This window comes from Stomoxys calcitrans, chromosome 2 (genome assembly GCF_963082655.1).
Source record: "Stomoxys calcitrans chromosome 2, idStoCalc2.1, whole genome shotgun sequence".
In the NCBI taxonomy this organism is placed as follows: domain Eukaryota; kingdom Metazoa; phylum Arthropoda; class Insecta; order Diptera; family Muscidae; genus Stomoxys; species Stomoxys calcitrans.
Window position 1 is genome coordinate 69,071,888 of NC_081553.1, and position 12,635 is coordinate 69,084,522.

A 12,635-nucleotide genomic window follows, 5' to 3' on the forward strand; every position below is an offset into this window, starting at 1 on the left:
GGGATGGTTTTGAGGAAGGCGTGGACCCCCAGAAACTTTGTTCCAAATTTTGATATCAGATTCGTTTTATACTCGCAAATACCTTTCATTTGAGTCCCATATAGCCATGGTCGGTAAATATGTCCGATTTATGGGTGTTTTGGCGGTAGCGGTGGTCCCCCAAACACTTGGTCCGACAAGTGGATATAAGATCCTTTTTATAATTTTAAATACCTTTCATTTGAGTCCCATATTGTCGTGATTGGTGTATATTTGGTAGGTTTTGGGGTGGGGCGCCCCCCCCTAGGTACCCCATTCAAAATTTGGATACCAAAATTTTGTTTTTAGGTTACTTTAAGAGAGCACATAAAAATTTCGCTTAAATAGCACCACCTATCTCTGAGATCTGGCGTTTCTGAAAATGAGGGTAAGGGGGAGGTTCCGCTCCCCCTTCAGATATCAAAAACTATAGTACCATATTTTCACCACGGAATCATTATGCACCAGCAGTGAAAATTTAAAGAAAATCGGTTAAGCCGTTTCTGAGTCTATAAGGAACAGACAAACAAAGAAACAAACACAAATTGATGTTTATACCCACCATCGAAGGATGGGGGTATATTCCTTTTATCATACAGTTTGCAACACATCGAAAAACCCATTTCCGACCCTATAAAGTATATACAATAAATTCTTGATCACCGTTAACATTTAAGACGATCCAGCCATGTCCGTTCGTCTGTCCGTCTGTCTGTTGAAATCACACTGCAGTCTTTAAAAATAGTGATATTGAGCGGATATTTTGCACACATTTTTTTTCATAATCAGTTTAAGTTCGAAGATTGGCTATATCGGACTATATCTTGATATAGCCCCCATATAGACCGATCCGCCTATTTAGGATCTTAGGCGCATAAAAGCCAAATTTATTATCCGATTTTTAAGAAATTTGGGACAGTGAGCCGTGTTAGGCCAGTCGACATCCTTCTTAAATTCGGCCCAGATACGTACAGATTTGGATATAGTTAACATATAGACCGATTTCTCGATTTAAGGTCTTGGGCCATAAAGGGCGCATTTATTGTGCGATGTCGTCGATATTTGGGACAGTGAGTTGTGTTAGGCCCTTCGACATCTTTCTGCAATTTTGCCTAGATCGGTTCAAATTTGGATATAGCTGCCATATAGACCGATTTCTCGATTTAAGGTTTTGGGCCATAAAGGGCGTATTTATTGTCCTATGTCATCGAAATTTGGGACAGTGAGTTTTGTTAGGCCCTTTGACATCCATTTTCAATTTGGATCTGATGGATCGAGATTTGTATATAGCTGCCATATGGACCGATCTCTCGATTTAAAGTCTTGGCCCCGTTAGCGTGCTTTTCCAAAAAGTAGAGCTAGCCGCTTGAAATTTTGCATTAATACTTCTTATAAGTGTGATCGGTTGTGATTGTAAGTGGGCAATATCGTTCCAGGTTTTGACATAGCTGCCACATAAACCGATCTTGGATTTTGACTTATTGAGCCTCTAGAGAGTGAAGTTTCTATACGCTTTTGCTGAAATTTGGCACGACGTATTTTCCTTTTGACTTTCAATAACTGTGCTAAGTATGGTTCCAATCGGTCCATAACCTGATATTGCTGCCATACAAAACCCATCTTGAGTCTTAACTTCTTGAGCCTCTGCGCAATTCCTATCCGATTTAAATGATGTGTTTCCTTATGACTTCCAACAACTGTGCTAAGTATGATTCAAATCGGTCCATAACCTGATATAGCTGTCGTATAAACCGATCTGGGGTCTTGACTTCTTGAGCCTGTAGAGAGCGCAATTACTATCCGCTTTGGCTGAAATTTGGTACGACATGTTTTGTTATGACTTCCAACAAATGTGCTAAGTATGGTTCAAATCGGTCCATAACCTGATATAGCTGTCATATAAACCGATCTGGGATCTTAATTTCTTGAACCTCTAGAGGGCGCAATTCCTATCCGATTTAACTGAAATTTTGTGTGACGTGTTTCGTTATAACTTCTAACATTTCTGCTAAGTATGGTCTAAATCGGTCCATAACCTGATATAGCTGTTATATAAACCGATCTGGGATCTTGACTTCTTGAGCCTCTAGAGGTCGTCTATAGCCTGATACAGCTCCCATTGGAACCGATTTCCCAATTTTACATCTTGAGCCTCTAAAAGCCGCAATGTTTATTCGATATGACTGAAATTTTACACAATGACTTCTGCTATGGTATCCAACATTTTATTCGATTAGGGTCCGAACCGGACCATATAGCTCCAATGGCATAGCAATTCTTACCTTTTTTCCTTTGTTTACCTAAAAAGAGATACCGGGAAAAACTCGACAAATGCGCTTTTACTTGTTTTAATTTTAATTTTTATACCCTTCACCATAGGATGAGGGTATACTAATTTCGTCATTCTGTTTGTAACACCTCGAAATATGCGTCTACGTCTATATATATTCTTGATCGTCATGACTTTTTAATTCGAACTAGCTATGTCCGTCCGTCTGCTTGTCGGTCGAAAGCACGCTAACTTTCGACGGAGTAAAGATAGACGCTTGAAATTTTGCACAAATACCTTCTATAAATGTAGGTCGGTTGGGATTGTAGATGGGCCAAATCGGTCCATGCGCTATAAACCGATCTTGGATCTTGGCTTTTTAAGCCTCTAGTTTAATTTTATTTTTGGACCTAAGTCTGCTCTTAAATTACCCACATCTTTATTTCCCTTCCAAACTTTGTTAAATGTTAATACCCTCTTAATATATTTGACAAAGTAGACTCTTAGCGCTACCAACTTCCTTTTGGGTGAATTTTATCTATGGTGCTCTGCAATCAGTTTCTAACTTGAAATTTAACAATTGGGCATATGAAAGATTATGGTAATGCACTCATTCCCTGTCTGTCCGCTATTCACGAAGAAATAGCACACGTCAAAAAACAATCATTTAATCATTGCATTGTTGTTGGTGGTGGCCAAGTGGCCACCTTGATGGATTCATTGTTTTGTCCACCATCGGCACAAGGTAACAATGCCTAGAATACCCTTTGCGGTGATGCATTGCCATGAGTTCTGCTATGTTGGCCTATTTAAGAATTTTTTTTTTGTTTTGGTACGTGTGTGAGTATGATGATTTTCTTGCCACTTTCATGAGCTTCTTTCGTCCATATGTGCGTTTGTGTATGGCTCTATGAATGAATTCAATTGATGAAAGGTTTTGCAGGTAAAATGAAATGAAACCAAGCAAATCGCTGAAGATCTTTTATTTGCAAAGCATATCAACAACTTCTGGGCACACGCCTAAAAACTGTCAGCCAAAGACAAAAAGACTCATCATTTTTGTGGCTAAGCTGGAAAAGGTGCTAACATTGGGACTGCTTCTGTGTCCATTTTCGATTGGTGGTCAATCACTGCCAAGAAGCGAAAAGGATGTCCATTTCAAGGTACATTGTCTTCTTTAATCGCTCGCTCACATGTGCCCAGAAAATGCACACCTTTCGGTTACAATTAAAATTAAAATTAATTGGAATTTTTTTCTTTTATTGAACATTGGCAGTTGTTGGGGGATTTAGAAGTGAATTTTCATCGGTTGCTAGCTTAAATGTTCTTTCGAGAGAAACTCAAAAGAATGTGGGTTAGATTGATCACTGCATATTCCGTAAATTATAGAACAAACGCGGTTTGTGATTTTCCAATTTATTGTTACAAGGATTGCATCTTCAGTATGACTACGACCACATTAAAGTCCGAATTGCTGGAGCGGTATTGGCAGACTTAGTTTACTATTAAAATCTCTATACATGGTTTAGTAAGGAAATTTTTTTTTGCGTATGCTGTAATTTTTGTGATTTTCTAGAAAGTTTTTAGATGTTAGTCACTAATTTGACATTAACTAACATCTGCATCGTCAGTGTCTCTATGACTCTATTTCTCTCTCTCTCTCTCCCTATTTCTCTCTCTCTCGAAGACTGCTCAATAAAATGTTTAATTTTTATGCCTATTGAAGCAAAGTTCCCAACACCTCCTAAGAAAAAAATCCATTTCTTATTTAAGCTCGGTATTACTCCTATTTTTCATTGAGGTTTTGCCTATCATGTAAAATATCAGCTATTGCCGAAACCCGGGATTGAACCGGGGACCTTTAGATCTTCAGTCTAACGCTCTCCCAACTGAGCTATTTCGGCTTATAATCTAGCAAAACTCATTATATCTTGGAATAATGAAAGTTTTCTAAACACAATTGCATCGCAATGCATTTGAAATTATATCGGAAGATTATTATGTCTTAATAAATATTCCGTGCTTAAGGTCCGTCCATTCATTGATAACTTATTCAACCTCTGCATCTAATAAAGTAATAATAACAAATCCCACATATCACATAAAAGTATAATAGAAGGTTTTGATGTTGATAACCATAATTAAATTTGCGCTAAAGAAAATACCACATAATGCAAACTTCAAAGCTGATCTTTGGAGGAACAAGTAAAAACGCGTTAAGTTCGACTGAGACGAAACTTATATACCCTACACCACCTCAGTGGTTTTCACATATTCCTTGCAATCTTATTCTATTCTATGTACTTTTTTTATACCAATCCGATTTAACATCTGCTCCCGTACGATGAGACATTTCTATTTCGAAAGTTTGACATTGGAATACAAAGTGCTCCATAATATCGTCGCCTTCTCAACATGCCCCATACAGAACCTCGCTAGCTGCAACAAACTTTTGCCGGTGTCCCTTTAGTCATATGTGACCGGTGTACATGACGAAGGCCTTACGGATCTCCATCCTACTTTCCCTCAGTATCCACTTTGCTTGTCCACTTCAATGTTTTATATTATGGATCAATAGAAAGTGCTCCATATCTCGTCAGCTTTTCCACATGCCCCACACTGAACCTCGCTAGCCGCACCAAATCTGTGTAGGCGCCCCTTTAATAGTTTGTGATCGGTTTACATGCCGAAGGCCTTACTGATCTCCTTTCTATTTTTCCTCAGTATCCGCCTTGCCTTATCCGGGACAGGATCCTCCTACAGGATATTTGTCCTTTCGCTTGATTTGGTTCAGATCGGTCCAGAATTGGGTATAGCTGCCGTATAGACCGGTCTCTCCATTTAAGGTCTTGGCCCCATAAAAGGCGCATTTATTGCCCGATTTCGCTGAAATTTGGGATAGTGACTTGTGTTAGGCTCCTTGACATCCTTTTTCAATTTGGCTCAGATTAGTTCAGATTCGAATATAACTGTCATATATACCCATCTCCCGATTTAAGGTCTTAGACCTATCAAAACCACATTTATTATCCGAAGTCGCTGAAATTAGGGCACTAAGTTGTGTTAGGCCCCTCGACATTCTTGCTTGATTTGGTTCAGATCGGTCCAGATTTGGGTATAGCTGTCGTATAGACCGGTCTTTCTATTTAAGGTCTTGGCCCCATAAAAGGCGCATTTATTGCCCGATTTCGCTGAAATTTGTGATAGTGACTTGTGTTAGGCTCCTTGACATCCTTTTTCAATTTGGCTCAGATTAGTTCAGATTCGAATATAGCTGTCATATATACCCATCTCCCGATTTAAGGTCTTAGGCTTATCAAAGCCACATTTATTATCCGAAGTCGCAGAAATTAGGGCACTAAGTTGTGTTAGGTCCCTCGACATTCTTGCTTGATTTAGTCCAGATCGGCCTAGATTTGGGTATAGTTGCCGTATAGACCGGTCTTTCTATTTAAGGTCTTGGCCCCATAAAAGATGCATTTATCGCCAGATTTCGTTGAAATTTGGGATAGGGAGTAGTGTTAGGCTCCTTGACATCCTTTTTTAATTTGGCTCAGATTAGTTCAGATTCGAATATAGCTGCCATATATACCGATCTCCCGATTTAAGGTTTTGTCCCCATAAAAGGCGCATTTATTGTGAAATTTGGCACAATAAGTTGCATTGGGCCCCACGACATTCGTACCGAGTATGGCTAAGATCGGTCTATATTTCGATATAACTGTCATATGACCGATCTCTAAATGTGTGGTCTTGGCCCATTTATGGTCCGATTTCGCTGAACTTTGGGACAATGAGTTGTGTTAGGCCCTTCGATATCCTTGTTCAATTTGGCTCAGATGGGACCAGATTTGGATATAGCTGTCATATAGACCGATCTCTCTCTATTTAAGGTCTTTGCGCATTTGCTGTCTGATTTCGCTGAAATTTGGCACAGTGAACCCTGTTTAGTCCTTCGATGTCCATGCCTGAAATGGTTCTTATGGGTCTATATTTGGATTTAGCTGCCACATACATTTAATGATGTCCAGATTTAAGTTCATAAGGCTCATTAAAGGTGCATTTTTTTGCCGATGAAATTGGTACAATGAGTTGTGTTAGATCCTTTTATAGCCTTCATAAATAAGGTGGAGAGTAGAATATATTTACTTATAGTGGCTATGGGTTCATAAATAATAAATTTTTCACCGTATTATGACAAAAGGTCCGTGGTTGTGGGTATCCAAATTTCGGCCCGGCCGATTTGAATGCCTTTTTACTTGGTTGGACTTAAACTGTTTCAACAATGACAAACGACCAATTTTCTGAAAGGCGCACTCATCTGTCTTAAACAAGCAAATTTACTTCATAATGTCAAACCGTTACAATTTGTTACTTACAATAAAAACTCATCAAAAATTTTGCCTTGACATATGGCAAGACCAGGGCGATGTGGGTTAAGTGATTGTTTAAATTTTGTCTACCATTTGAAATTGATTTGGAACTGTTTAAACGAATGTTGGCATTTAAATTTGTTTTTTATAATTTGTAATTATTATGAACCTGAGAACACTACTTCTCATTTCAATACTTTGATATCAAAGAAAAACCTTTGCGAACCTCCAAAAACCCCAAAAGCTTTCATGCCATCAAAATAACAAAAAAAAAAAACACACACACACAAACACAAATTTTAGTGGAATCCCTGAATCCCAGTTAAAAATGCATGCATGCGAATGTGAAATTGAATAGAAAAATGCGACCTTTGCTTTAACAACAACATCAACAACTACAACAACATCCACAACTATGACAACAAGGAAATCCATAACAAAACTTCTTCCTATTCACGCCAAGCCAGGCCAACAAAAGCAGCCACCACCTAGCGCTTCAACTTGAGCAACTCATAAGGGGGCAAGGAGGGGCAACTCATTCAAAGCCAAAATGCATTGAAGCACAAATATTTGCAGCGGCATGAATGCAGCAGCCAACGCCTGCAGTCTCTAGACATGAAATACTCGTACTTATGAATGTGCACTACACCAAAAGAACAAAAACAAAACTGGTAGAGTAGAATGATGATGGGGAAAAAGCTGAAAAAGAAAAACTAGGCGACAGCAACACCGCTTACAACTGGTACCTAAAGTCTATATGTGGTTAAGGCCTCAGGAATACAGCGATTTTGTCGCAGGCACTGGAACTTGCATTGCTGCTAACGCGACGGCGCACTGCGCGCACGCTCTTTGTCCAAAGTGAATAATCACAACAAACCTGAGAACACCACGACCCAAACAGATGATGATGATGATCATCATCATCATCCTCGGCTAGCCTTTGGAAAACCAGAAATGAAACGTTACTACAAACCATCCATATGAACTAACCATCCATCCATCCATTCCGATGTAAAATGATCTTCTCGTTACTCGGCTGGTTTGTAATAAACAATCAAATGCACAACACTGCACCATCACCTTCACACAGGGGGACAGTGTTGCCAATGTGTAAGAATAATGTAAAAAACAAGTAGAAATGGGAGAAGTTCGGCAGGGCTTAGTCTCACATAACCTGGGCCATGGACAGCTTTTGTCATTCTTCTTTAAGACGAAGTTTGATGTCCGTAATTGAAGGTCATAACAACAGTATTTATATCAGACCCTTTGAGAGGCTCAAAAAGTCTTAGGATATAGGTTTCTATGGGAGCTATATCCGACTGCGAACTGATTTGACCATTTTTGGCATAGATTATGGAAGGCATTTAACCATACAAAATTTTAGCCAAATTTAATGAAAATTGTGCCACCCAGATATTTATAAACTCCGTTGGGAGATCCGTTTATAGGCTATGGTCAGACTCGTGGAGGCCACCGTATCGCAGCCTGGGTTCGAATCCTGGCGAGACCATCAGAAAAAAATTTCAGCGGTGGTTTTCCCCTCCTAATGCTGGCAACAGGTGTCGCACTGCGTCATGCCGTTCGGACTCGCCTATAAACAGAAGGCCCCTTATCATTGAGCTTAAAACTTGAATCGAACTGCACTCATTGATATGTGAGAAGTTTGTCCCTGTTCCTTAGTGGAATGTTCATGGGCAAATTTGCATTTGCATGGTCAGACTCGTAGAATACTTCACATGCGCTTGGAAGTCATACCTAAGCTCAATTGCAAAATTTCAACCAACTCGGATAAGAATGGGGACCTTCCAGCGCACAGTGGGATAGATACGAAAAAAAACTAGTAAAAACCACCGTTTCCAATTTCAGTGAAATCCAGTTTTCGGCTTTTATGGACTTAAAAGCCTAATCAGCTGATCGGTCCATATGTCAGCTTCGTATAAATATACGCTGCTTTGCACCATATGCGATTCGGACATCGAGACACCATCAGTTCTCACAATGTTCCAAATTTCATGTAAATTGGGCAGTAAATGGAGCTTTTAGCGGTATAAGACCCTGATTGGAAGATCATTTTATATGACAGATATATCTAGATATGGTCCAATATGAACTGTATTCGCCATTTTTGAACTTCTCTAACAAGTTGTTGTTGTTGTAGCAGTGTGTAATACACGGAGGCGCCACCACTTGTCGATCAAGAACTTCATCGAGTCAATTCGGTACGTACAACCGGCTGCCATTGGATTGTCTCTAACAAGTAGTGTCGCTATGCAGCGTGCCGTTCGGATTCGTCACAAAAAAGGAGACTATATAACAATAAGGTTATCAGAAAGGTATCCGCACAAGAATAGACTCCTTTGTGCATAATCCCTTGTGGCGCATATAGCATGCGGCCCCGCTGCACTACCAGGTTCTCGACACCTTAGGTCTGAGGGCGATCTTCGTTACCACCCACCCAATATACAGGTCCAAAAGGATAAAAGTATGGCATTCAGCTCCTCTATCAAGGCATTCCTCCCAACTCGTGAGATCGCCAATGTTGCTGTTCTCCTTACGAGATTTTGACACCCCGAAATAATGATTTTTGACTTTCTAAGTCGGTCTCGCTATGTCCGTCCCCCCGTCCAAATCATAATGCCGCCGGAGCAAGCAAGCTTTCCGTTTGAAATTTTACGCGGATTCTTCTTATCGATGAAGGTCGCTGCAAATGGTTCAGATTTAGACACATTTTCCATATAAATTGATCCATATCCTCCAATAACTACAATAACTCCCCGAATTTGACTTCAAGGGTCCCTGGTATACTAAATGTCCGATTTGGCTGAAGTTTGGTACTTGATGTACGTTTATGCTTAATAACAACACTAACAACAAATCCGGCTTAAATTTGATCTTTAACACATATATAAACCCCCTATAACCCGAACCCCCGATTGAGCCCTAGAGCCTCAATGTTTGAACGATTGGGCTGAAATTTGGTATGGGAAGTACGTTAGTGCATATCAATAATAATACCAAATCCCTGCCAGAAACGCCATAAATAGATAAAGCCCCCACCGATATCGGGATTCGAGTTCATAAGTCTCTATACGCCTCAATTTTTATACGATTTAGTTGAAGTTTGTTGGCCTCTTGCCAACTCGTAAATGCCACTCCCATAAAAATCGATTACAACGATTTGAATTGTTGAACCTTATAAGAGCCCATCATTGCCCGACTTGATTTCCTCACACCAATTAAAGTAAAATGTGAGTTTTTAAGAGCTATAGAAAAGTTTTTCAAAAAAATGCATAAAATTCAGAAAAATACATGAAATCTTTATTTTAATCAATGGTACAGTCCATATAATTTAATGTTTGAAGATTATTTCATGCAAATGTTGGCCGTGACTGTGCCCCAAATGGTCCATCCGCTTAGTCCAGTTTTAGCACACTCTATCCAACATTTCGGCCGGCATCTCACGAATAAATGCTTCAATGTTATCTTCCAATGCGTCAATGGAAGCGGGCTTATCTGTATAGACATGAGCTTTAAAATAGCCCCACAAAAAATAGTCTAAAAGCGTTTATTCGCACGATCTAGGCGACCAATTGAACTGTAACCGAACTCGCCTCTCAATAAGTCCATTGTTACGCCTGTTGTGTGGCATGAGACACGTCTTGTTGAAATCACATGTCATGCAAGTCAAGCTCTTGCATTTTGGGCAAAAAAAAGTTGGATATCATCTCACGGTTAAGCTCACCATTCATAGTTACGTTACGATTCGCATCATCTTTGAAGAAGTACGGTCCAATGATGCCACCAGCCCAAAAACCGCATCAAACTGTGACCTTTTCTGGATGCATTGGTAGCTCTTGCAATACTTCTGGCTGATCTTCACGCTAAAATCAACAATTCTGCTTATTTAAGTACCCATTGAGTCAAAAATGAGCTTCGTCGCTGATTGGAAGATTGTGTTCCGTTGGCAACACATCGAAATATCTATTTCCAGCCCTATAAAGAATATATACTCGTCGTTTATCTCTCTGAATGTGGACATCCAATAAGTGCCATTGCAGCCCGCAAGGTATTTGGACCCAAATTTTAATACCATATTCGTTTTCGTGGCCATTGGACAACTTTCAGATATGAGAGGCGTTTTGGGGGTTAAAGGGAGAGTCCGCCTCCACCCGATATCTAGGAATTATATAGACTATGTTTCCTTCCAGACAGACGTACACAATCTATGAACATATTAAGAAAATCGGTTCAGCCAAGTTCCATATAGTCATAATGGGTCTAATGGCGTTTTTGAGGGTTGGCGTGACCCCCAATACTTCGATTCGATTTTGTATGCCAGATTCGGAATCTACCCCCGAATACCTTTCATTTGAGCCCTATATTGAAATGGACGACCAATATGTCTGTTTGGGAGAGTTTTGGGGTTGGGGCGGCCCGAAGGGCACTTAGACTAAAATTCTAATACCTAATTCGTATTCTACTCTCCAATACCTTTCATTTGATACCTATATTGTCCCGATCGGTCCACTTTTGATTTTGGGTTGTGTTTTTGGCATAAGGGCGAGGGTCCGTCACTCTGCCGATACCGAAAAATTATATAGCCTATGTTTTCTTCCAGACCAACCTACAGCGAAAATTTCTAGAAAATTTGTTCTGCCGTTTTTCAGTCTATACCGAATAAACAAACCGAGTCCCATATATCTGTGATTGGCTGATGTGCCCATTTTGGGCGTGTTTGTGGGGGGGTGGGGTGACCCCCTATACTTCGACATGAATTTGTTGGCAAGATTCGTTATCTACTCCCACATACTTTTTATTTGATACCCATATTGTCCTTATCGGTCCACTTTAGATTTTGGGTGGTGTTTTTGGGGTAACGTTGGAGGGGCCGCCCCCTTCCGATATCAATAAATTATAAAGGCTATTCATGCTTCCTGACCTTATTCGTAATCTACTCCCGAATACCTTTCATTTGAGTCCCATATTGTCATGATCGTCAAATAAACCTATTTTAAGGAGTTTTGGGGCTGGGGCCGCCCCCCAAGTACTTGGACCCAACTTTTATTCTGAAATTTGTACTCTACTCTTGAATATCTTTCGTAAGAATACCATATTGTCCCGATCGGTCCACTTTTATTTTTGGGTAGTACTTTTGGGGTAAGGGGGAGGGTCCGCCCCCCCTCCCCATATCAAAAAATTATGAAGCCTATGTTTCCTTCCAGCCCAACCTACACAATCTGTGTAACTTTCAAGGTAATCGGTGCAACCGTTTTTGATCTATACGGAGCAAACAAACAAACCGACAAACCCAAATTGAATTTTATATGTAAGCTTGTGAGTACAGAGCATGAATCTGAATATCTTTCACCATGGCAATATGTGGCTCACAATGCAATTTTTGCCCATGAACATTCCACTAAGGAACAGGGGCAACTTCTCACATATCAATGAGTGCAGTCCGATTCAAGTTTTAAGCTCAATGATAAGGGTCCTCCTTTTTATAGCCGAGTCCGAACGCCGTGCCGCAGTGCGACACCTCTTTGGAGAGATGTTTTACAGGTACCTCACAAATGTTGCCAGCTTTAGGAAGGGAAAACCATAGCTGAAATTTTTTTCTGATGGTCTCGCCAGGATTCGAACCCAGGCGTTAAGCGTCATAGACGAACATGCTAACCTCTGCGCTACGGTGGCCTCCATATGTGGCTCATACGCAAGGTATTTGGAGTAAAGCACGAATTTGATATCCACATTGAAAGCGAAATGTCTGAGGGGTAGTGCCACTCCCAAAACACCCCCAAATGGGACTTGTTTACCAACCATGCCAATATAGAACTCCAATAAAAGGTGTAAGAGTGTGAAAGAAGGCACAGCGTAGCGGTTCCAGTTCAGCTGGTAGGCATATAAACTTTGACTTTGACCAGTTTAAAAGCTTGACAAGCCACACTCTGTAGCTTAGTATTAGCCATGACCTACCC

General features: G+C 40.3%; 1 long non-coding RNA gene and 1 other non-coding gene across 2 annotated transcripts in view; one reads left to right on the top strand and one right to left on the bottom strand.

Moving 5' to 3' along the window:
* Positions 1 to 12,635, top strand: part of LOC106085706 (uncharacterized) — a 234,342-nt gene that overhangs the window by 161,347 nt on the left and 60,360 nt on the right. The window lies entirely within an intron of this gene.
* Positions 4,119 to 4,191, bottom strand: Trnaf-gaa (transfer RNA phenylalanine (anticodon GAA)). The gene has a single exon. It is a non-coding gene; the product is annotated as a tRNA-Phe (tRNA).